Genomic DNA, 21,526 nt, shown 5'->3' with positions numbered 1-21,526 from the left:
CCTTTGGTTGACACATGCATGATAGAACTTAGTATTTCTATCCCCCTGTGTTAGCCAATGGACTTTGGCCCTTTGTTTCCACCTTGCATCCTCCTGATCTAGTAAAAAGCCAACCTCAGATTGTAGTCTTTTGAGGTCATTCATATTATCCTCTCTTCCTCCTGCAACTGTTTGATTTCATCTGTTTTCTGTTTTATGGCTGCTAATCTATTCCTTCTTAGGTCCCTACTCCATTTCTAAAGCTTTTTGCTACACATCTCTAACTTTCTTTGCAACCTGTTGGTTTGCCTTAATTGGTGAACTTCTCTTTGCCATACTTCAGCTACTGTATCTTTGCAGCCATCCACCTTAGTCCAGCTCATCTCATACTTAAAGTGGTAATGAAATTGTGTCCCCTTCCCCCTTCCACTAGTGCCCTCGAGTAGAATTGGTCTATGATCTGAACATAATGCCACCATGGTACTGACTTTAGCATCTGGGAAGATTTCCATCTATCTTTTGTTTGCCAAACCTCAATCTAGTCTCTCCTTAGTGAAAGTTTCACTCTCATGTCTGTTACACCATGCATATTTGGCCCCCCTCCATCCTAGATCAAACAAATTACATTTCTCAACCACCTCTCTGAATGATCTCATCTGATTTTCTGCTCTAACCCTTCCTCCTACCTTTTCATCATGGGATAGAATCTCATTAAAGTCTCCTATTACTCCCCACCCCATATTAATAGGATTAAAGGACTGCAGTAGTTGCCATGCTTCCTTCCTCTTGTTTGTTTCGGGGTGTCCATAGAAACAAGTTAGTAGCCAGCTTAAGTTGTCCTTTTCACTCCTCATTAACACGTTAATGTGTCATTGAGAAAAGTTAACTAACTCCACATGCACTTCTTGCTTCCACAGGAGCATCAACCCACCACTCCTTCCTACTGCATCTACTGCTACACAACATTCATACCTGGCCTTCCTAGCCACCTTAGTGGCTCTAGCTTGAGACAGTTTGGTTTCCATCAGGAAAACCAATTCGGGAGCTTTTTCCTTTATTTGAAAACAAAGGCTACGAACTATTTTGGGGTTCCCAAGCCCCCGACAGTTCCAATTTAGTATTTTCATGGCACCAGCCCCACCGATTCAGTAGTGATGATCGCATTGCTTCTAAGACCAGAGTTCTTACCTCTTCTCTTTTTCAATGGTGCATCATGGATCTCCTCATTAGTCACTACTAGCCTCTTGATTCCTAGTCGCAGTCCTCCCTCCACTGAAGTTGATCCTTGGCCTCTTGCTTGACATTTCCATCTACGACTCCTTTGGTTTGAACTTTTAACTCCTTCTATTTGATCACTTACTATAAGCTGGCTGTTGAACACAGTTGTTTCCCGCGCAGGCCTTTCCCCTTCACCATGTATCCTTTCTTGTGTTTGGTTAATGGGCCTGTTATTTCCATTGGGCTTGTCCAAGGCCTCTTCTGTCAAGCCTATTACAGTCAAGGCCCTCGGTCTTTCAATTGTTTACCGCCCTACTTGTACATCGTCCTCATGCATGTTGCCTTCACTGTGTAGGTTCTTACCTACTCTTTGAGTCGCCCCATACTGTGTCCCATCAACCTCGACCCCTACAACAATTTTTCCTCCATCTCTCTACAAATTCCTTTGCCACGCATTCGCAGATGCCCTCCTTCCTCTGAGGCCATAGTTCTCACTGCCGTCAACTCCTCTGTGTTTTGCTCCTGGCCTAGATCCTTTGTTTGTCTCCAGCTTGCAGTACTTCTGATAGATCCCTCTATTTCGCTACGTTTAACTTCCTTTGTAGGATCCTGCCGTCCATCCTCCCTTCCGTTTGAGTTGCCATTTGAGGGAATAAAGGCTGGGCACCGTTTGTAACTATCCTTTGCTTGTAGCCATGAACCAAACTGGGAGATGGAGTCTTGGTTGCCTCCCACTACCTTCAGGCAGCCATTTTCACCATGTAAAATTCACCCGCAGCTAAGGCATATTTTAGGAAGCTTCTCATACTTGAAACTAAGCCAAACCTTTTTTCCATTCACCATTATAGTTCTCCCTCTGGCTATGGGTTTCTGTAGATTCATTTCAACCTTCACCCTTAGGCATTTGCCCCATCCTATTTCATCCTCATTTGTATCTATGTCTAACACATTCCCTACAGATGCTCCTATGCGCTTTCCCTATTCTTCCATCATAAATCCTAATAGTAAGTTATGGATCTGTAGCCAGAATGCTTCTTTATCAGCATGCATTTTCCCTAGTTGTAAGTTCCCATCATAAGGCAAAATAAAAAATAACATGACAGCAAAGAGCCATGGTTTTCCGACCAGAATCCTTTGTCTATCAGCGAGATTGGCGAACATAATAAAAAAGACATTTTTCCCAACCTCTTGGAACACAGCTCGTTTACTTATTCTCCATATTTTCCCCATTGCACTTGCTATAACTTCCTTTACAACCACTCGGTCTGAACATATCTTTCCAATAAGACTTCTCTCTCCCTTGCAATCTATTTCTTCTTCACATCCCTGAGGGAACTCAATGACTTCGTATTCTTCCTCCGTAAGCCTCGGATTACTCCACCGATCTTCTATTTCTTCCATCAAGCTTTACTTTGAACCCTTCGAAATGAGGACTGGAACTCTCCTTAGAGAGAGACTTTTATCCAAAAAAATGTATTCAATATTTATATGTAGACAAGTCTTAGATGCCAAGTCACATTAATTAATAGGACTACTTGCATGTTCTTGCATTCGTTATATTATTGCATTAGTCTAGGACATGCATTTTATTTTTCTGTTTTACTTTTATGTTTCTGTTTTTTAATTTTAAATAAGAAAAATATAATATGATTTTTTTTTTCTGGTTTGGTTCAAAACTTTTCTTTAAGGAAATTGCATGCTTGATATATCAAAATTTGAGTACTTGTATTCTCACTTAATAAATTCTTGAACCTATGCATCTTTCTACTTTGTGCATACTAATCCTATGGGTCATCTTGGCAAAGTTCATTTACAAAGCACTGCAAGAAACTTATATATATGCATATTATAATTAAAGTTTACATTGTTTAAAAGAGATGCTCACCATAGAGGGAGTCCATGCCTTAAATTGACTAATACTAGTTGAACGTACATTAATAAAGAGTTTTCCCCTTACCAAACACAAAGAGTTGATCCATATAGAAAAAGTCTGTGTTAAATCATTGTGAAAAAAGACTAACACCATACACGGATCTATATCCTTAAGTCCTTATAGAAAGAATCGTTGCTCTAATCATTGTGGAAAAAGATGAGCAACAAAATGGACATAAAAAAGGGGTTGTGCAAACTAGTGTTTAGGGGAGATGCTCATGTAGCTAGGCCCTAGCATAAAGTTTGACTTTTTAGGTAAGTGACAATCTCTTACCTAAATACTCATGGATAATAGTAACATAAATATATTGAAGAATAAGAATAATAACTGCTATAGTATAAGTGTACTCACTCACACACTCACATAAACTTTGACATTGATTTTTCTATGAGGAGTGAACATCCAAAGAGACTGTTGCAACTAAGAGTGTGTTTATGATCATTTTTTTTTTTATGTGAAATCCACTATGGTTGAACTGAGATAATGTGAAGCATGTTACTTGTCACATTATTCAATATTCATATTTATTTAAAAAAAAAAGAATTTTGGAATTTTTTTTTCCCGCATCCTTGAAATATTATGTGGTATTTTATTTCCATCTTCGTTTATAAAATAAATACAAAAATATAAATATAAAGTTTTTTGGTCAGTATTTGATATGAGTCTTAAATCTGTCACTTGGTTCCGAAATGAGTGGCATAAGTCCCAATGGGATTCTTGAAGTAAGTCTCGGTAGGGACTTTAAGCATAAGAGAGGAAGGCCCGTGCCTAGTAAGTGGGCCACTTAAGAGTTTTAAGCTGCACTCTAGGAAGACTCACCCACGGGAATGACATATTCGATCACCCATATTCTCCTCTCCAAAATCTTCTCAAGACAGAGCCTCTCGCTAATCTCAACAGCAAGCCATAGCCATTACATTTTTTTTGCATCACTTGTTAAGGCCTTGGTTCTGAGCGGTTTGGTACACTAATCCATCATGATAAGACTTCGATTTTATTCAAATACATCTCTTTCCTTCCAATTCTAGGGTTCAGCACCTACATATATGGAGATTGGGATTTTGATTGTTGTTTGGATGTTGGGGCTAGAATATCTTAAAATCTGAAATATATGCTCATATGGTTTGATTTTATGTATGTATTGAGGACAATTTTTGGTGGGTTATGTGATTATACAATTCAGTTTTATCCCAGTGCATACCAAGTGTTTGATTTTTTGTCTCAACCAAGTTGTCTCAATCATTTGCTCATTGTTTGACATACATTCATGCTCATACATCATGTGCATTTAATCCACGAAAAGTTGAGGCACATGGGAGTTGTTCATCATGTCTTTCTTAGTGTCTTCATCTTGGCACACATAAGTGATATTTATTCTATTTTGTGTCTTGTCAGTTTAGTGACAAAAAGGGGGAGTATTGGAAGAGCAAATTGGAATATTTTGATATTGTGAAATTTAGGGGGAGTTTGAGTAAGTCGGAGTTTAATGGATTTGTTGAAAATAAAAATGGGGATAATTATATACTTTAGGGGAAGCAGCAGAATATGAAGGGGGAGAACTAAGTACTGAACATGGTTATTGATGATGACTAGAACACTATTTTTGTAGGTTTACATTACGTCTAACCTTTGATTATTATTGAGACTAATTTCAAAGAATGTTCTATGTCATTTCTTCTCATTACTATATTAAGATTTTCTTCACGAGATCTTGATTTGCTGGTTGAAAGAATGTAAAATAATTATTGATTTATCTCTAAACAATATTGAGTTTATCTAAGAATCTTAGAGGTTGTTTAGATAAGTCATTGAGGTAAAAATCGAGTCCAAGAGGATCTATATCTATCCAAAATGAAAGCTAAACAGAGATCAGTCACTGCAAAAAAGTGTTATCGCGAAATGTCAACAGTTTGTCAGGAGATGTTCTCGTGACATATTCTATCCATTAGCAGAATCCTACTTCAAGTGAAACTCTTTCCAGATTGTTTATCTAAGAGATCCTATTGTTAGTATCAGTAAAGATTCAGATCTACATATTTTTTAGAGCACTTTCTAGTGCATATTTTGGTGAGAAAATTCCTTAGTGAATTTTCATATATGTGATATCTCATTATGTGTGATCATGCTTCAAGTGTAAAGGATCATTGATTAGATTTCAGCCATTGGAGTTCTAGGAGGGAAGTGAATAGTTTGCAGATCGCCAGAGGTTCTGGCTGCTACTGTGGTAGAAGACAAATGGGTCATTTGTTTGGATAATTAAGAGAGTCAAGTTACAAAAGTTTTGTAATTGATAATTACTTATAATTGATTTTTAAACAATAAGATTAACTTTCCTGGATTTGGCTACCCCGTAGGGTTTTACCTTTAAAGAGTTATTTAAACGGTTTCCTTTCATAACCAATCGTTGTGTCTTGCAAATTTGATTATTTTCTTTAAGTATTTTATTCGTTTAATAATCATAATATTGAAATCTAACCAATTTGTTCAAGGAAATTGGTAAATAATTTTGTGGTTTTACAGAGGTACTTGGGAAAATTTCAGTTGTGATACTGATTCTGATGTTGTCACAGAAGTTGTTGATCATAAATTAAGTGTGCAGGAAGCATATGAGGACTTATGTGAAGAGTCTGTGAAAATCCAAAAGGTAAATAAAAAACTGTACAAAAACCTAACCACCATGAGAATGAGAAGAACAATTTGGTGGAGGTACTGAAATTGACCGAACTAGAAGTAACAAGGCTACGTGCAAAGAAAAAAATCTCACTCAAAAACTCAATAAACTACTAAAAGTTCAAAGAGACAGTTCTGATCGCACAAGGTTGGGATACAATACTTCCAAAGATTCACATCATAAAGTATTTGCTGCCTCTACATCCAAAGGTATCACCTTTGTAAAAGGAAGTAATGTAGAAAATGTCCCAAAGAAACCTGTGAGCAAAGGCAAGTGAACAATGACTTATCCAGGTAAGTCCAAATGTATGTTTGTCCCTACTTGTCATTTTTGTGGAATAATTGGACACACTAGGAAAAATTGCTTTAGACTTAGAAAAGAGAAAGAAAAGGGAAATATAAATAAGTTCTCAAGCAATGATACGAACCTAGAAATTAAGGTGGACAAATTGAGCAATCAAATAAACACCTTAGGTAACAAACTTAGTGAACTATCCGAATTGTGTTTTCCTAAAAATATGAATAATATGAATATCAAGACCAAGTGGATAGTCAAAGAAAAGGCTGTACATCTAGTAGCACACACAACACTCAAAGCTATGGACATTAGCACGTGGTATTTGGACAGTGCTTGTTCTAGACATATGTCAGAAGAAAAAGAGTTGTTTAAGAAGATTGAGTCCACCAATGGAGGATCCATAACTTTCGGTGATGGAAGTACAACAACAGTGGAAGGAAAGGGAAGTGTAGATGTTTCTAGTTTACCTACTCTTCATAATGTTCTTTTTGTTAATGGCCGCAAGGCCAATTTGTTAAGTATTAGTTAGTTTTGTGATGATCATCTTTTTGTGCAGTTATCAAAAGATGAATGCAAAGTCTACAATAGTGCTGAAAAATGGATCTTGAAGGGCACCAGAACTGCTAACAAGTGCTATGGAGTCTCTCCTATGAACACAATGCATTGTTACAAAGTAGAGCTGGATGAAATTGAGTTATGGCACTACTGTCTAGGCCATATCAACTATAAGGACATGCAAAAGATCTCTACGAATGAAGTTGTAAGTGGACTATGCAAAATTTTGAAAAACAAGAAGATGGTGTGTGGAGTGATTGAGCTGAATTATTTTGCATTTTTAATGCTTTTGGAACCAATATATATTAATTCTTTCATTACTTTATCATTGGTTTTATATGGAAAAATGAATAAATCAAAGTTGTGATTTTAATTGATTAAAAGCATGAATTTCTGCTCTAATTTTATCAACTGTTGATTAATATGGTTTATGGTACATATCGCTCGAGCGGCGGCTTCTGGCCCTCGAGCGAAGTCAGGCAGATTCAAACGCTCGACTTCCACTCGACAGTGGGCTCGAGCGAGTTGTGGGAAAAGAGATCGCAGCGGAGGCATTTGGCCGCTCGAGCGAATTCAGGCAGAGTCGAACGCTCGATGTTCGCTCGACACTCCGCTCGAGCGAATATCGCATTTTTACAGATCAGGGTTTATTCCGCCGTCAGAGTATATATATGTTTTTTTTACATCTTAGGACGACTCTTGGGCTGGAAAACTCAGTTTTGAGTAGAGAAACACTTAGAATTCATTTTTTCTTTGATTTTTGTTCAGATTCGGAGGTGAGAATTCATTCAATCGATCATTCACGCAGCTACACAATTTCCACTGGATCATTCACTCACACTGCAGCAGATTGAAGAACTCCTTGAGGGGTCCAATTGCCACTGCAGCTCAGCCTCCTCCACCGCTTCGAATCTTCATCTCCATTCAACTGGCTTGATCTTTTCAATTCCCTACTTGCTATTTCATTTCAGTTTTGAGTTTTTGAATTATTTTAAAGAATTTTGATTTAGACGTTTGAGTAATTTATTTGTTATTCATTTAATTCATGTTATTTATTTTTATCATTCCGTTAAGCTTTCATTTTAATAGTGATTACAATTACGGTGGTTTAATTTGATAATTTGTGATTTGAATATAATGATGAACCCTAGAACATTGATTTTGGGGCTTTTCAATTTTTAGTGCATATTTTATCAATTACTTCCTAATTTAGTTTAATTCTTAATTTAGTTTTATTAATTTTTGAGTTTAATTTATTAGTCCTTTACATTCCAATCCGACAATCAAAATCTAAAAACATGAATCTAGTCCATGACTAGTACCCTTTTCCATCCATTGCACATACCATCATTTTATTTTCTCTTTGTGAAGTTTTTCACCTTTTTCAACGAGTTTGATTTTGAAGTAACTTTCCCTGAGGAGACGATCTAGGAATTTATTCCTAATTATTACACGACATCCTCCTGCACTTGGGATAGCTTTAGTGCTACTCATTTTTGAGTGAGTCATGGAGCCTGTCAGGAAGGAAAGCAGACCAAGGCACAACACGAGAAGATAGTTGATATGTTGACCTCAAGACCACTTGAGCTGTTACACATGGATTTGATGGATCCTACTCATAATGAGAGTCTTGGCGAAAAGAAGTATATATTGTTCATCGTGGATGACTACTCAAGATACACATGGATCATCCTATTGAGAGACAAAATAGAAACCTTCGACCTTGTGAAGAAACTGTTCTGATGACCACAAACAGAGAATAATTCCTCTATCTCTTGTATTCATAGTGATTATGGTAGAGGATTTGCAAAATACTAATTTCTCTTCTTTTGTGATGAATATGGAATACATCAAGAGTCCTCAGCCCAATCACTCCACAACAAAACGGAATTGTGGGTAATACAAGAGATGGCTCGCACCATGCTGAGTAGCAAAAAGTTGGCGTTATACTTCTAGGGAGAAGCTGTCAACATTGCTGGACACATCTTGAACCATGTAGTCTTTCATCCAGGGACCAAACTCACACCCTATGAGTTATGAAATGGAAAGAAACCCACGATAAAGTACTTTAAGGTGTTTGGGAGTACTTGCTACATTTTGAGAGATAGAGAGAATGCCCACAAATTCAATAGCAAGAGTGATGGAGGAATATTTCTTGGATATTCATTAGATAGAAAAGCTTACAAAGTTTACAATCTACGAACTAAGAGAATGATGGAGTCAGTCAATGTAGTTGTGGATGACAACTCTAAGGAGATGACCAAGAAGGAACTTGACAACCTTATCGGGAAGGCTGAAGAAAACTCAATCGATCAAGAGGACATAGATCCAGTGGAACCTACAACACGAAGCTCAGTTTCACACCAAGAAAAAGAGCACTTTATAAGGATCGGCCACAATCATCCAAAGGAGAACATTCTTGGAGAATTGGATGAAAGTATGAGATTAAGAAAATGTGTTTTAAATCAAGTCTCATATGTTTGCTATTTGTCTCAGGTTGAACCTAAAAAGGTAGAAAAAACCTTATAAGATGAAAGCTGGGTCAACACCATTCATGAGGAATTGCACCAGTTCATTCGAAATCAAGTATGGGAGCTAGTTCCAAGACTAGAGGAACACAACATCATTGGAACAAAATAGATTTTCAAAAACAAGTCAAACGAACATCGAACCATTGTTGGAAACAAGGCCAAACTGATAGCACAAGGATACACCCAAGTAGAAGGAATTGACTTTGACGAGATCTTTGCACCAATAGCTTGTTTGGAATCTGTTCACATATTGCTAGCAATTGCAAGCCATTTAAATTTTAAGCTTTATCAAATGGATGTTAAAAGTGATTTTTTAAATGGCATACTCAATGAAGAAGTATATGTAGAAGAACCAAAGAGATTTACTAATCACTTATTTCCTGACGATGTTTTCATGTTGAAGAAAGCTCTTTATAGATTGAACCAAGAACCTCAAGCATGGTATGAGAGACTAACGAAATACTTGCTTGAAAATGACTTTGTAAGAGGTCAAGCTAACCGAACACTTTTTTATAAGAATGGTATGCAAATATCTACTTATTGCTCAAATTTATGTAGATGACATTGTGTTCGGTTCCACTCTTGACAAACTCTCACATGAATTTTCCGAAGAAATGAAAAATGAGTTTGAAATGAGTATGATTGGAGAATTAAATTTCTTCATTGGGATTCAAATTAAACAAATTGAAGAAGGGATTTTTATTCGCAATCTAAATATGTTAAAGATCTTGTTAAGAGACTTGACATGGAAGGGAAGACACATGCTTACACTCTGATGAGAACGTCAATTAAAATATGTTCAGATTTTACAAGTAAGAGCATTGATCCTACTCTGTATAGAAGCATGATAGGAAGTCTTCTTTACATCACTGCTAGTAGATCTGACATTGCTTTTAGTGTATGTATTAGTGCACGATTTTAGGCTAATCCTAAAGAATCACACATCACAGCAGTAAAAAGAATCTTGAAATACCTAAGTGCTATTGTTGACTATGGTATATGGTATTCAAAAGATTCAAATCTGAGACCGGTTGGCTATTCCGATTTTGACTAGGCTGGTAATACTAACGACAAAAAAAGCACCACGTGTGGTTGTTTTATGTCGGTAACAATCTAGTAGCATGGATGAGCAAGAAGCAAAACTCCATCTCCTTGTCCACTGTTGATGTCGAATACACTGCGGTTGATAGTTGTTGCACTCAGCTTCTTTGGATGAAAAAGATGCTTGAAGACTATGGGTTCTCTCAAGATACTATGACTATCTACTGTGACAATTCAAGTGCAATTAGTATCTTGAAGAACCCTATGCAACACTCAAGAACCAAGCACATAGATATAAGACATCACTTCATAAGAGACTTGGTTGAAACAAGGTAGTGTCTCTAAACCAAGTTGATACCGAACACCAGCTGGCCGATTTGTTCACTAAACATCTAGATAGTCTAAGATTTGAATTTCTAAGGAAGGCTATTGGTGTGTGTGACATGCCCTATTTTTTTTATTTTATAATAATAATAATAATAATAATAATAATAATAATAATAATAATAATAATAAAAGTGTTTGTTTTGCTTGTTTCTTCAAAAACTTCATGTTGTTATCATTTTGCAAGGTACAAGCTTTATGAGATACTGGGTCTTTGAGCTTTGTGACTCAATCAATTCGTTTTGCTAGGATCGAGGTAGATCTTGTTTGCTGTGTGTTTTCACTTTTGATGCATAACTCTTAAGAAAGACCACACAATGATTCTATTCTTTTGCACTGTGACGAGTTTAAATCTGACCTCCTAACAATTTGGTGACAACATGCATATACTCATACAATGCACAAAGAAAGGGGGAGTTTATGCCTTGAATTGAGTAAAACTAATTGAACCTAGTACTAAATTGAAAAATGTCTCCTCTTGCCATGCATTAAGGTCGACCTTTATAGAAAAAATTGAGTGATCAAAAGTTATTGTGGAAAAAGATGAACACTCATACATGGATTTAAGCTCTAAAAGTCCTTGTAGAAAAAATTGTTGCCTCTATTGTGGAAAAAGATGAGCAATACAAAATAGACATATGGAGTGAATATGGCTTTGTGCTTAGAGAGAGTTGCTTTTTTGGGTATCTAGGCCCTAGCATAAAGTTTAACTTTCAAGGAAAGTTCACCCTTATTGGAGCAAAACTAAAAAAATTATAAAAGAAAAGGGGAGTACAGAAAAGAAAAGGAAAAATTAATAAAAATATTTTGGAAAGATTTTTTTCCTCTCTCACACACGAATTCTTGGTAGGTCATCTATTAAGAAAAATGCTCAATTGTGAAGACTGACCAATAAGGAATACTTCTCCTAAATAAGTGGAAAAGTGTTGAGTGTAACAAAGCTTGGACAAGGAAATTACTCAAAAAGGCCCAAGCTTTGTGAAAAATACATGGTACTTTTACTTTTCTACTTCTTTAAAATTATTTTCTTTCTAAAAAATTTGAAAACAAAGAAAAAGAGGATGAGTAACTGAAATTGGAGTGGGGGGTTACCTCTAATGCAAGCTCTACGTGTTGAAAAAAAGGGGGGCCTGTGTGCATAGCACGTTCTAGGCTTTGGGCGGGAAGTGAAAAAGTTGCTCTGCAGTATTAACTGCACGTCAATCACCCTTAATCACCTTTGAGCCTTGATTCTCTCTTCCATTCACTCTGCTTGTCTTCTTTGACACACTTTTAGAGAGAAAAACTTCATATTAAGTTCGTGCATCTCAAGGAATTTGTGCTTATCATCTACACAAAATCAAGGTAAGTCTTCTCTTCTAAATGCATTTCTTGAGTTTTCGTTGTTTTAGGACTCTTTTTAGGGTTTTCTCAGTCTCCGATTCCTTAAAGATCTCTGTAATCTTTGAAGTTTCAGAAACCTAATTGGCTTAGGACTTGAAAATCTTTTGAAGGGGTTAAATAATGCTTTGAAAAGAATTCTTGATGGTTTCTTGTTGTAAAAGGTGACAACCAAAGTTTGCATGAGTCTGTTTGGTTATTTTCTCAATGTCATTATCTTCCACCCTGTGCTATGATGGTCCTGTGCTTAGGTTTAGATATTTTCCTCATCTAGTAAAAATTGCTAAACATGTATGTGCTTTCTGGATAATTTTCTAGAAACACGTGTGTGATTGGATTTTTTTTATTTTTTGTGATTATCTTTACGTTCTTGGCTCTATTATGTTAACATTTTGGGAGAAAAGTGAATCTAGTTACTTTGTTACATTGTGCATTTATCATGCTTAAAAGGGATTTTTTTGTTTTTTTTTTTTTTCAGATGAGATACAAGTCAGTTGCAAAGAAAGTGAAGTTCGATTACAAAGTGACTCCAATAAATTCTTCTAGTGAGGGAGAATCTGACCCTCATGTGAGAACTCCAAAGAACTCTCCTCTAAAATCCAAGGTGGCAGATAGAGTATCTGTCCTCTCTAAAGGAGTGAGGAGTACATCAAAGTCTTATACCAAAGGATCAAAACCTTCAAAGTTTGTCAGTGAGGAAGCAAAGATAGCCTACAAGACTATGTTCTCCAAGAGGAATGTTCTTGGAGAATGAGAGATAACTCTAAATGATATTAAATGACCCTACTTTTGAATTCATTGCTCACATATTTGTTGACAGAGGATGGGAGAAAATTACTGAGGGAGCCCCTGCACCCTATATTGAATTTGGGAGGGAATTTTATGCCAACTCTGTACTTAGTGTGGACAATAATTTCATTACATCCACTGTTCGGGGTGTTGACATGATCATAACTCTCGAGATTATTAGAGAGTTCTATGAAATCCCTAGTGTGGAAAACCCAGGTTTTGCATACAAGGGTATGGGGACCCCATCAAAAGCCCAAATGAAAGATTTGTTTGCTGGGCTGAACGCACTAGCATGGCCCCCAAAGGCTCATAGACTCTATGAAGGCAATGCTCCCTGAATATAGGTTCCTTGCCAAAATTGTATTGACAAACCTTTGGCCCATCATTAGGTATACCGAGTTGACAATTGAAAAAGCCCAGTTTATGTATGCTCTAGTTAAAGGTGTACCTATAGATATTTCCTCCCATATTATTGATGTTATCTCCAAGGCCAAGACTGACATAACAGATAAGGAAAATCTGCCCTTTGGAGGTCTCATCACGAAGTTGGCCAGAATTGCTAAAGTTCATTTAAGGAGCACAGAAGCCACAGTAAAGATGTATAGGAAGATCTCATCTCAAATGGTCACCAAGTTAGAAGCTATGGTTAGTGGAAAGAAAAGAAGCCACGCTGATGCATCCACATCTTTCCATCCTGCCCCAGGACAATCCACTGAAGTGCTTGAACAACTTCAGATTTTTCAGTCAAAATTTGGTTCTTTTGTGGATACGTGGGAAGACAAAATGCGAAAAATAGAACAAATGCTAGCGGACCAGCAGGACGAGTTAGAGAAGGTGAATGATAGGTTGCAACATGTTGTTTTGGATTGGATCAGATTTTGAAGGCAGTAAATCCACCTAAAGAAGAAGAAAAATCAGATTCTAATTGATGCTGACAACACATAGGGGGAGATGGGATGAATCTGTTCGCGAAGGGAGCAGCAGGGTAGTGTGGATAGAACCACCACCACCACCTTTTTAAATCTTTTCTTGAAAAGTTTTTTTAGCTTTATTTCAGGTTGGTTTGTATTTTGAACAATGATTTGATTTTTGTATTTTGCTTTCACTTGCTACATTAAACTGATATGTGTGTGGTTACGTTAAGACTCATTGTGATACTTCAAACATTTTTCCTATAATGAAATTTATTTTTATATGAAGTATAACTATCTATATGATGAGATCTTTTCTGGTGGTTTGGTTAGGTGTTTTTGCAGGCTTAAATCATATTCATCCAATATATGTTTTTGTCATCAATTAGCCAAAGGGGGAGATTGTAAATGTAATTTATGTATGGCTAGGATTAGATGAGTCTCTATTTTAATTTGAATTATGGATGAATGTAATTTTTAACAGGACTCTAGGATTGAATCCAATAAGGATGAGTATTTGAATAGAAGTTATCCAATAAGAATAAGTGTTCAAATTGTAAGTATTATCAAAATTTGCTTAAATTATAAGATAAAAAGTCTACAAGAGTCCTATGTATGTTTTGAGTCTAAGAGTCAGTTGAAGAGATAAAGACGCAAGCTTTATTGAATAAACTAAAGCTTATTTGAACTCGATGCAATCAAGAATAAGTGATCCAGTCCGAGATGTTCACAAATTGTTAGCACTATATCTAACTGAGATTCTAGATAAACCTGTCAGCAGAGTCCTCCAAATCAATCACAGCATTGCCTATTTATAGAGAAGTCAGCTAAGGGTCTGAGTTGAACACTTGAACAACACATATTCACAAGCATTGAAAGCTTGAAGATCTTGAGGAGAGCATACTCTAAGGGGGAGTTGCCGTGTTCGCGTTCAACCACTAGAGGTTCCAATAGGAAAGATAAAGATTGGAGAGTGATAGATGTTCTGGCTACCTACTACAGTAGAAGATAAGCAGGTCGCATGTCATTGATAAATGTGTCTAGTTACAAAGGTTTTGTAAACGGTTTACTTGTAATACTCTCAATCAATAAAATTAGCTTTCCTGGGTTTGGTTGTCCCTTAGGGTTTTACCTTTGAGGAGTTATTCAAAGGGTTTACTTTTGTAACCAAATTGTTGTGTTAATATTTTTAGTATTTTATATTGGTTTCTAATCCATGCTAATAGCTTTTTTTCAACATTAACGTGCATAATCAGAGGTACTTGGGTAATTTCAAATTTCTATTCAGTTTCACCACAGCTGCCATTTTTAATGCCACTCTATTTGTGATTTCATTTTTTTTTTTTTTGAAAGGAAGCGCCTGCTTTCATTCAAGGAAATAAGTTTTGAATACATGGGGGATAGTCCCCCAGTAAAATACATTCACTTGGATGAGACAGAGCGTGCTTGGCCAGACCATGAGCAACGCCATTGCCTCTCCTTGGTACATGTCTAATAGACCAGCTTCTGAACTTGGAGAGGATAAGCCTTATGTCCCTGGCCATAAGGCCAACTGAAGACCACCTTTCTTCTGCCTCCTACACAGCCTTTACTACCCCCAGTGAATCACCTTCCAAAACAATGTGAGCTAGACCCAGTTCAGCACAGAGAGATGTTGCTCGAAGAGCAGCCGCTGCCTCTCCCAGAATGGGATCCGGGTGCATGGCTATGCATGCCCACAGAGTAGCTATCGTCAGACCTTTGGAGTCTTTAATGACTACCCCAATTCCCACCCTTGAGTTGATCTTATCATTAGCAGCATCCCAGTTTGCTTTGAGCATTCCTAGAGGGGGAGGTGTCCACGACTGTGGACTCAGGACCTGCCTTGGTTGCTTAACAGCACCTTGCTCGCCTCCTAATCTAATAATAGACAGTTCTGCTTGGATCCTTTTAGAGAGATTTGCAGGTGAAGAGAATATATCCTCAAACACTAGGTTGTTTCTTCGATACCACAGGAGCTTGATTGTAACTGCCATCTCACACAAAACTTCTGAGGGAAGTTTCTCAAGCATAGACTCCAGAAGCTCTTTGAAGGACTCAGCAGTGCTACTCATCTTCTACAACTGTCTCGAACCCAAATACCACACGTCCTGAGCTGACTTACATGACCAAAGAGCATGGGAAACTGTTTCCTCCTCAGAGAGACAGATGGGGCATAAGGGAGATGTCACTACCTTCCTCTTTAGCAGGTTGAGATTAGTAGGAAGAGATTCCTTAGCTGCTCTCCATAGGAAAGATTTGGTACCATTAGGAACCCCGATGCTCCACAACCTTTCCCATACCTTAGAAACCATGTTGCTATTGGAGGGTTGCCCTTTACCATTCTCCCTTATAGAGCTCTGCAGGTGGTAGGCACTTTTTACAGAAAACTTACCATTACTTGAGCACCTCCAAGATAGGATATCTCGGCTTCTGCAGGGGCTTATAGGCATTTTACAGATTAGGTTTGCCTCCTCTTCTGAAAAAATTGAGTGGATTAGGCCAAGGTTCCACTGCATGGTCTGAGGGTTGATTAGTTGGTCAACTGAAGCCTCCTTATCTAGTATACTCACAGGGGATTGTATCATATAGGAGGATGGCCTTGGCACCCACTTATCAGTCCAAATCCTAATATGTTTACCGTTGCCTACTCTCCACAGCAGGCCTTCTTCAAGAACATGTTTGGCTGCAAGGAAGCTTTTTCATACATAGGAATTTGAGACTCTCTTCTTGACTGAGAGGAAACTCGAGGTGGGATAATACTTTGCTTTAAGGACCTATGCAGCAAGGGAGCAAATCAAATTGTACACAAACCTTAGAAATTGAGCAAATCAATGAAATCAAATTTGTGATTTCATTTAAACCTTAGAAATATTCCCACCTCTAGCATATCAAATTGTACACAAACCAGAAGCAAGATATTAAATCAAACACAAATTGAGAAAGTTTTGTATACTGATCAAGTCATTATGAATCTGTTTGAACATCAAGGAAAATGATTTGAAAGCTTCTTTTGGTGGCATAGAGCATTTAGATGTTCCTTCAAAGGATACTTCTAGAGGTTTTGGCCTGCATAGTTCAATCCACATGAACCAAAATGATGTTGCCAATGGCACTGACCAATTTTCTGATAGTAACTTCTATGGTCTGGACCTAGGTACCAGAAACCATGAAGGTGATTGAAAGGAAATTGTTTCAGAACCCAAGCTAGATTCCAAGAAACCCTTGACTGCTAATGTTCCTAATCGTCATGATATAGGGAGCTCAAAAATGAGCTTTGATCATTCTTTTGCATCACTGGGATCTGATGTAAACTATAGAGAGTTCGATTGTAGCATCTCAAAATAGTACCCTTGGAGTCAACCTCCATAAGTTCAACCCAAATAGGAACATGAGCTTCTTCTTCACTTAGAGGATGGCTTTGGCCAATAGTCACCATGTGCTCCATGCCATTACATTGAAATTGATCAACTACAATCAGTTCCCTCCCGAACTTCTGGATTTTCTATAACGCCCCGGTCTCGGAAGTCCAAAGAGTTAGCTCTTATTACTGAATATCAACTCCAATATCACAACTATAAAATCTAAAAAAAAAAAAAAAAAACTCCATAAAATATTAATTCATTTGCTTAACCCAAATATCCATGTTCCTTTATATAAATGCAAACCAAAACCCTAAAAAATAGAGTAACAGCTCCACAAAGACTCAAACGACCCATAATTCGATGTATCAAAATAACCGCCAAACGTAAACTTACAAAACATGATCCTCCAAAAATACTTGTACCTTTAGCACCTATTCATATATGAGCATTGAACTTTTTCAATACTTCCTACTCCTATTCTCGAGCTGAACTATAAAAAATATCTAAAAACTATTATGAAGATAAAGGGGTGAGTTATCAACAACTTAGTAAATAGATAACATATACCAGTGTGCAAATATGAGCATTTACAGAGTTCTGAATGCAAAACAAAAATAAGTTTACTTTTAGAATGCAAAATTAGAATATGTTATCAAAAATATCAGGGCAAAAAAGTTTTAGAAAATATTCTTATTCAAAGTTCCTTTGGCACAACATAACTGAAACATCACATCAGAACGGAATTCTATGTTTAAGCCCGGTGGTAGGGTTGTGCAAATCTTGGTGGCCAACCGAGCAGAAACAAAATGTGAATCTTTCCCTTATTACTCTCGGAGCCTCCAGTGTGCATACATGAAAGACCATGCAGAAAACCACTTTGCTTCCAAAGTGGGTGCACCGAAGATAGAAAAGTTGGTACTAACCCGAACAGAGGCCATAGTTTTACACCCGTGGTAAGGTCATAATGGAATAGAAATAGAAATAGAATGTCATGCAAGAGGTTTTCAAAAATCACATCATATCATATCAGAGTCGAGAATATCTTTAGGACATAACAGAATCAAATTACAAAAATATAATTTAAGCACCAAGTTTCATATTTGCTCTCTTTTGCACAGTTCAAAAACAAAATGCCAAAATAGCTCATGTCTACACTAGTCATGCCAGAAAATACTTTATTCATATACATAATTGTATGAGTAATGCAGAACAAATAATTGAGGTTATTTCAAAATTATTTTCATAACAAAACATGCATATTTTTCCAAAATCAACCTCAGTTCATTTCTTTTATGGAAAGTCTAGCATAGAAACCTTGCTTAACTGAACTTCTTAGCTTTCCAAAAATTCTCCACAATAATACTGAACAAAAATCAATTGTCACCTACAGAAAAAATTCATGTAACTTGAATAAATCTCCAAATGAACAGTTACCTCGTATTTACACCTGAAATAACTATTTTAATTACTTAAAAACCTAAAAATTCTCTTAACCCTAAAATATCATCACTTCCCAACATCATTGATGTTCACTTAACATTTACTTGACCCAATTCCCACTTATCCACAAAAAAATCAAAACCCAACCCGTTTAAAAAAAATGAAATGTTGTTGAAATAGAACTCGAAGTCAACCAAAAAACATTTTACTTCAAAATAACTTAACATAACACACTAAGTAGACAAGCCCACTAAAATAAATCCAATAAGTTTCTACAAAAAAAAAAAAAGAAAAAAAGAAAAAAGAAAAAGACTTAGGCTCAACATAAAAACCAACCCATTGAGTGATTGAAAAATAACCTTAAAAATCCTCATGTTTTGCTTTCAAAATTAGAGCTCAAAATTGTAATTTTACCAAAAACCAATCTTCCTTGCATCTCTATGTAAGGAACTCTATGAAAACATTATAACCAATGTTTTGTTTTGTTTGCATGGAAAATATACAGTCACATGACCCAGGGTCGTGCGAGGGAGGCTTACTGTGAAGACAGCCGCAAAGCAGTGGAGATGAGGGTGGTGCTGTGTGGTTGATCAGAGAGAGAGAGAGAGAGAGAGAGAGAGAGAGAGGGCACGATGTGGGAGGGGAGGAAGCTCACCACGCGATTGAGAGGAGGTGTGCGATGGTATGGGGTGGAGGGCAGTTTTTGGTGGTGGTTTTTTTTGTGGGGTCTCAACGTGATGGAGTTCTCAGTGGAGGTTGTTGCAATGCCTTATAGTGGGGAAAATACCACCCATGTTTCGGCATGGTGCAACAAGGCACACTCATCTAAGGTTTTCGGTGGCTCCACAAGTGGGTTCACAACTGGGTCACGGTGGTTGTGTAGGGATGTTGCGGTTTGGGCAGTGGAATGGAGGCTACAACTGGCTTAAGAGGTGAACAAAACTTTGTTTCGAGTGTGGAAAAGAGCGGGGGGTTGTGGTAGAAACACCTGCGAGCTGGGCAACTTGAGGTTGGGTACTGGGCAGTGCAAAGGATTGATTTAAGTGGTTAGGTGGGACAACCATGGTTCATGGTAGGGAAACAAAGTGCTCAATTTTGAAGAGGTAGCAGCAGTAGTGTGCTGTGGTAGCTTAGGAATGTGCATGCTTGGTTTGTTGGGATGGTGGCTGTTACATGGAGGAAGGGATGTGCGGTGATTTTCCCATGATGCAAAGGTGGTTGGGCACAAGTGGTGACGTGAAATTGAGGTTGGCCATTTGGGAAAGGGATGGAAACAACGTGGTGGATTTGAGGGTGGCTACATTTCACGTGGGCTTTCGGTGCCTAGGCGTGGTGATTCTAGGGAGGAGCTACGGTGGTTGTGTTGAAACGGTTGCAATAGTAGCAACGTGGAAGCAAAGGCTGGACTAGGGTACAAGGTTTGCCAATGGGCTATCACGATTCACTTTGCCTATGACCAATTCTATTCGTAGAAGAGAAAATATGGGTATTTATAGAGGTAATAGAAAGCCCTAGATGAGAACCAAAAGGAAGGTGGACATGCATGAGAGACGTGCATAGTGTGGAGTTTGGAAGATGGTTCACATGGGATTGGGTTTTGGTGAAAGGTTTGGGCCTTTGGGTGATCGAGTAGGGCCCATTGTAAATATTTGGGCTAACATTTTGGGTAGCGTAAGAAATTAATAAATGGGCTTTTACCTGAGTTTGGAGTCTCAACTCAACCTCTAAAAAAATAAACTAACTTATTAAAAAAAAAAAATTATCTCGGCCCATAAAAGATTTTTAACTTAAATATCTAATCCAAAGAAAATCATAAACCACAAAAGCAAAGACTTTTAAGCCCATACTTGAAAAGAAAAAAAAAGATATTTGAAAACTCAAATGGGCTTTTCACACATATAAATAAAAAAAAAAAAATTGAAAATAGCTTGGCTCTTTACCCAGGTGTTACACTTTTTTTGATAGGAAAAGATATAAGTAGCAATATAAATAATAAACCTTTGCTTGCCAAGTACAAGACCCTTCATGAGATACATGTAAGTCCAAAGGAAACTGCAATTGACAATTTTTTGTTCAATCCAAGTGCCATATCGCATATCATCAATCTTTTGAGCCAATTTCCATTGCAATATCAAGCATGAAACCACAGGCTGTCAATCTGAGCTACATTAGAGACTTATAATCTTGCTAATGAAACTTGATATCACCAAGTGACTCGACTTTTCCACCATTCAATGAAAACCTGTGTGACGCCCCCAACTCCCACGTACGGACAAGTGGAAATCGAGACGTCGGGATGATGACAACCCGGATCACACATCCCATCGCCAAGTGCCAAGTGTGTGTACATGCAACAAGTGTACAATAAAATCACGCAGCGGATAATAAAAGTCTTATAACTAAGTACCAGAATTTTTTTTTTAAATACAAACCCATTTAAATCACACATAATAAAATATTACAAGTCTCAAATATTGTTTCAAAACCATAATACAAGACATAAAAACTAGTAGAGATATTTTTTTAACATAAACAACTTCAAATCAAAACCCTGGAGGAGCCGCCTCCTCGAGCTCAGCCTCCTCCTCCTCCTCAACATCTGCATCAAAATCTATGGTACCAAAATGATGCCGCAAGTAAGTAATGATCCAAACACTACAAGATAAAAATATATTAAACTCAACAATATGCATGAAACAATGTCAAATGCACATATCCCATAAATTCACATTTTTGCATGCACGCCAAAAGTCCTATTTGGCCCCAAAGACAATTCCTTTCCAACTCACACCAAAAGTTACATTTGGCCCAAATCCAAATTCAATTCAATATCCAATTATCCGAATTCACCATAACCTCCCCTAGGGGTCATCCGCACACCCTAGCTCCCATCGTCACTCCACAGGTAACGACCATGCATGTGACTTCGTAACGAGCGATGCCCAGTTCTGGCCCTACGTGTACGTAGCCAAGCATCCTCTAATCCCTGCCAGCAGAGGGGCCACGGAGTTGGA

At 37.4% G+C, this 21,526-nt stretch overlaps 1 pseudogene; it reads left to right on the top strand.

Moving 5' to 3' along the window:
• The window catches only part of LOC122282272, a 51,872-nt pseudogene extending 31,178 nt beyond the window's left edge, over positions 1-20,694 (top strand).
• Positions 20,695-21,526: the final 832 nt, after the last annotated feature.

Source organism: Carya illinoinensis, chromosome 11, assembly GCF_018687715.1.
Source record: "Carya illinoinensis cultivar Pawnee chromosome 11, C.illinoinensisPawnee_v1, whole genome shotgun sequence".
Taxonomy (NCBI): Eukaryota; Viridiplantae; Streptophyta; class Magnoliopsida; order Fagales; family Juglandaceae; genus Carya; species Carya illinoinensis.
This window is presented reverse-complemented; position numbering and strand designations above follow the sequence as displayed.